General features: G+C 44.7%; 1 pseudogene; it reads left to right on the top strand.

Annotated features, from left to right (window-relative positions):
- The first annotated feature begins 371 nt into the window (after positions 1 to 371).
- Positions 372 to 1,311, top strand: LOC135887851 (olfactory receptor 8S1-like; annotated as a pseudogene).
- The last annotated feature ends 4,202 nt before the right edge of the window (positions 1,312 to 5,513 follow it).

Here is a 5,513-nt window from a genome sequence, read left to right as displayed (position 1 = left end):
AGGAGGAGAGATTGAGGGAGCCTCGCATGAGACTATCCCTTAGTCACAGCTGAGCAGGGTATTTGTGAATACCAGTAGGACCTGATTCTGGGATTTAGGCATCTAAAGTGGCAGTTAGGTGCCCAAGTCCTTTTGTGAATCCAGCCTAATTTGTCTATTTAAAACACACAAACGCCATCTCACGTCTCTCTTTCTCTCTCTCTCTCTAAGTTTAGTACAGTTAAAACACACATTTTACAGAATGGAATAGGACTCTCTTTACATTCATCCTATGGAACAGATGATCTCCACATACTGCTTCCATTTATTTTTATGATAAGTGTTAATTTCATTTTTTTTCTGGTCTTCCAGGTCACAGATTTCCTGAATAAATGACAATGAAAAATCAAACCACAGTGACCGAATTTATCCTCCTGGGACTTTCCAGTGACCCACAGATGCAGATTTTCCTCTTCCTGTTTTTTATTAGTTATTTACCTAATCACTCTGAGTGGTAATATAGTGATCATGGTGGTGATAAGAGCTGATTCTCACCTTCACACCCCTATGTACTTCTTCCTCTTCCATTTATCCTTTGTTGATATCTGCTATTCCTCAGTCACGGTGCCTAATATGCTGATGAACTTCCTAGCAGAGCACAGAACTATTTCTGTCAATGGCTGCATTGCCCAGATGTTCCTTTTTATCCTCTTGGCTGGTGCTGAAGCTTTCATTCTCTCAGCCATGGCTTATGACCGCTATGCTGCCATCTGTGATCCATTACATTATGTTCAGACAATGAGGAAAGGGATTTGTGTTCAGCTGGTAAGTGGTGCATGGACAATGGGCTTCTTTGATGCCCTTCTTAACACAGTTTTTGCCCTCAAATTGCATTTCTGTGGGCCCAATCAAATCAGCCATTTCAGCTGTGAGCTCCCTCCTCTGTTACAACTGTCCTGCACTGACACCCTCACCAATCAAGTAGTGCTTCTTACTTCTGCTTTGGTCTTTGGGTTGAGCTCCTTCCTCCTCACTCTAATCTCCTACATTCACATCATCTACACCATCCTGAGGATAGGCTCTGCGGAGGGCAGACGTAAAGCCTTCTCCACCTGCAGCTCCCACCTGATTGTGGTTGGCTTATTCTACCTGACAGGTTTTCTCCAGTACACAAAACCCAGCTCAGTCTCCTCTGTGGTTCTGGATGAAATGTTCTCCATCCAGTACAGCATCTTGACCCCCATGTTAAACCCCATTGTTTACAGCCTGAAAAACAAGGAGGTGAAAACAGCTCTAAGGAATATATTGCGAAAATTCAGGTTTCTCAATTAGTGTTGATTCTCTCATTTTTTTAAAGTCAGAAAGCATAGATTTGTAGGTAACTAGTGTTTGGGACATTCTCAGCTCAGATAACTGACTGACACTTTGAGCCAAATCCTCCACAGATCCAGTGCTGATCCATTGATGTCAATTGGCCAGAACCCCAGAGTGTGTAAATCAGCAAAGCTCCATTGGAACCAATGGGTGCTGGAGTTAGACTCACAAATGGTCTTGAACAGGGGAAATTGAGAGAGATCCCATAACACAGTGGCCAAGGCATGCACCTGGGAGGGGACAGATCTCTGTTTCAATCATTTCTCCTCATCAGACACTTGAAGCGGGGGTTTCCCACATTTGAGATGAGTGCCATAACCACTGGGATAAAAGTTATGCCGGAGCTCCTCTTCCTAATTCTGTCTTCTTGTTTGCACAAAATCAACTGGATATAACTGGCCATGAACAAATTCAGGCTGGAAATTAGAAGTTTCTTCCAGAACCTCACCCTTTTGAGGGTGAGAAACCTTTCTCTAATAGGAGCTGTAGGGATGCACAACTTAATTAGTTTTTTTAAAAAGTGTTGGATACATTTATGACAGTGGGAAGGTGTGGGGCAGGGCTCAGCAACCCTGGGGCTCATTTCTCGTTTCTGTCTTATGTTCCTAAAGGACATGCTTCAGGGTTTCAGCCGGACACCACAGTTCATGAAGGAATCCTTCCTCCTACCACCAATGTATTCTGGGAGGGTATTTTTGTCTCCTTCCTCTGAAGCATCAGGGATGGCCACAATTGGAGATAGTACCACCTCAGAGTCCTGGCCCATCACATCCAAGATCCTAAGTTTTCTCTCTCTCAGATGTTTGCCTATGCTGTTCTTGCTCACATAGTCAGGGACTAACTGATTGACAATTTGCTAAGGACACAAAAACTAACTGCACTTTTTTTTTAAAGTACATCAGAAGTAGGAAGCAAGACAAACAATCAGTTGGGCCATTGGATGATGAAGATACTAAAGGAGCACTCAGGAAAGACATTGCTCTTGTGGAGAAGCTAAATGAATTATTTGCATTAATCATCTCTGCAGAGGATGGGAGGGATATCCCTGCAGCTTAGGTGATAAATTGGAGGAACTGTCCCATACTGAGCTGTTGATAGAGGAGGTTTTAGAACAAATTGATAAATTAAACAGTAATTAGTCACGAGGACCAGATGGCATTCATCCACGAGTCCTGAAGAAACTCAGATATGAAATTGCAGAACTCCTTCTTTTCCTTACATTTCACAAGCACTTTCTCCAAAAATTGCCTTCCACCTTCAGGTTTGCAACCACTTCCTCCCTGTTGGTTAGAATCAAGTGTAAAATGGCCACACAGCCACACCTTTCACCCCCACTCTGACCGCCTCCCAGCTAAGCCCCTTACTCCCACTCTGGCCCAACCTGCCTAGCTAGGTTTTGCAGTCCTGAGGTCCCAAATGGGGCCATTGCAGAGTAATAGGTCACATCCATAGACTCTTGTTGTATACGTGTGTGGGGTTTTTGTTTGTTTTTGTGTTTTCAGAAAATCTAAAAAGCCAATTGCACTGAAAACACTCAGTTTAGCCTACATGAGCAATGAAGATTTACCCTGGTTGTTAGAGAGATTAGGTTTGGGATTTTAAAGGATTGTAAGGGAGTTGCCCAAATCCTATTAATTCTCCCATTGAGTTTAAAACCCTAAACCAGACCAAGACTCTTATTTCTATTTCTTTGAAGGTAGGACCCCATGGGTTCAGAAACCAGGTCTGAAGAGGTATTAGGCCCTTAACCACTACAAAATGCTACACAGCAGCAGCTGTAACCAGCCTGCACTCCACATCCCATGACCTGCTGTGGAGACAGACCATGGGAAGTTCAACATCAAAGGTTTGATAGGCAGTAGCCCCATGGCTCCTGATTGGGTCCCAGGCCTTTATAAACCCAAGGGGTGCTCTGGGAAGTGTCCAAGTAACAGTATGGATCTTCTGTTGTTGCTATGACTGTTCAGACTCTATGTTCTTGAACTCCTGGCTTGATTGTGGCCTGTTTTGGACTTTTCCTCCTGACTCAGACCCTGAAACCTGACTTGGACACTGAAGCTCGATATTGACCCTGGCCTGGAACTGACTATGAACTCCTTGGCTACTCCTAGACTCAGGTTTGCCCCTTGGCCCTGGTTGCCCTTTTTGAGTTCCTGATATTGATAGTCTTCCAAATATCCCATGGAACTGGGGACTGGTGTAGCTCATAGGGCTAGCTTGCCTTTACTATATTCAGTGCCTTACCTTCATTATATTTAGCTGCTTTCATTATATTCAGCTGTAATGCAAGAAACCTACAGGCCTATATCCTTTATGATATTAGCTGAAGCATTAGTTAGCATAAGTGCGGTTAAGTAGGCTGTAACCCTTGGCACAGATCAACCATTACCTTTAGATTTTGGGAACTAAGAAGAGCTTCCTCAATGCCAGGAGTTAGAATGGTCCAGTAAGTGTTGCCACAACGAACATGGAAGTAATCACTGCAAATCCGCTTAAGCAAGGGGTGATGGGTTTGATCATGATCTGAAATGGTCGTTACATGTATTAATATACTAACCTATAGAAGAAAGACACATCAATATTAGTAGGATGAGGAAACACAAATAAGGGGAAGGGGGAACCCTACTGAATATGCATTAGATATAGTGGTGTCAGTATAACACAAAAAGAACAGGAGTACTTGTGGCACTTTAGAGATTAACAAAATTATTAGATTAAATTTGTTAGTCTCTAAAGTGCCACAAGTACTCCTGTTCTTTTTGCGGATACAGACTAACACGGCTGCTACTCTGAAACCTGTCAGTGTAACACAGTCGTTCTCAAACTTTTGTATTGGTGATCCCTTTCACACAGCAAGCCTCTGAGTGTGACACACCCCCCCCCTTATAAATTAAAAACACATTTTAAAAAATATTTAACACTATTATAAATCCTGGAGGTGGAGTGGCATTTGAGGGTGGAGGCTGTCAGCTTGTGACATATGTAATAACCACATAACACCCTGGGGTGGGGGGGGGTCACAACCCTCAGTTTCAGAACCACTGGCATAACATATTATAGGAGTTGTATCCCAGTCTGTGGATGGTAGAAGAGAGAGATCTATCCCTTGGAGGAGCCAGAATGATGGCCACTGCTGATGAGAATGAAGATAATGGCTAATATTTCAGGTTGTTCTGCAAGGGATGGTGTGAGTATATGGATGTGCAGATGTACATTCTGTAGTCTCTCTATCTACCTTACTACATTTGTTGCTTGTTACTTTGCTAAATGTAATAATGAACTATTTGTAAATATAGAAGAGTTCTATAGTGTGACCAGGGCTGGCTCCAGGCACCAGCCCACCAAGCTTGTGCTTGGGGCGGCACCTGGAGGGGGGCAGCGCGGTGCGGCATTCCGGCTGCTGGGGAGAGCGGGGCCACGACTGGGCTCGCTGCCCTACCCTGCCGCGCTGGGGGGCGGGGGCGGCTGGAGGCTTTTTTGCCTGGGGTGGCAAAAAAGCCAGAGCCAGCCCTGAGTGTGACTGTTGGAACTGTGCTCATCGGGGTTCCCAAACATATAAATTTAATTAATACATAACCTATAGAACAGGCTACACTGGACAGGTTGTGTAGAGTGATTTGGGTGTATTCTATAGGGCCCAGTCAGAGTTTGTGTGATGAAGTGGGAATTTTCTGTAATAATGTAATGAATGACATGCAAGGCAGTGACATATGTGACCAGGGATTGCTACCCAGTGGATGCAAAAGGGTTAAAATTGACTAGGGGCTGAGCTGGAGACATGGGGTGTGTGTGTGTGTCATGTCACTGTTTGGGGGATAGGAGTGGGTCACTAAGGACCATCTGGAACTGACCCATTTCAATGGAGGATACAGAAAGACAATGGGAGCCCCAAGGATTGAACAACTGACACCTGTGTGACGGGTTGGATCACAAAAACCCCCTTGGGAACTGCCACCCGATGTGCCAAGACTACCCCTGCTCCTGTTTTCCCTGCCAGATCAGGACTCCACCACCCTGTCTTGCTGAGCCAGACACTCCCGTCTGCTCCAACACAGACCCAGGGTCTGAATCACTTGCCCCAAAGCTGCAAGTTTACCTGAAAACAGCTCACAGAAGTGTGCTTGTCTTTAGCAGTCAGATGCCCAACTCCCAATGGGGTC

This window comes from Emys orbicularis, chromosome 13 (genome assembly GCF_028017835.1).
Source record: "Emys orbicularis isolate rEmyOrb1 chromosome 13, rEmyOrb1.hap1, whole genome shotgun sequence".
Classification (NCBI taxonomy): Eukaryota; Metazoa; Chordata; order Testudines; family Emydidae; genus Emys; species Emys orbicularis.
This window is presented reverse-complemented; position numbering and strand designations above follow the sequence as displayed.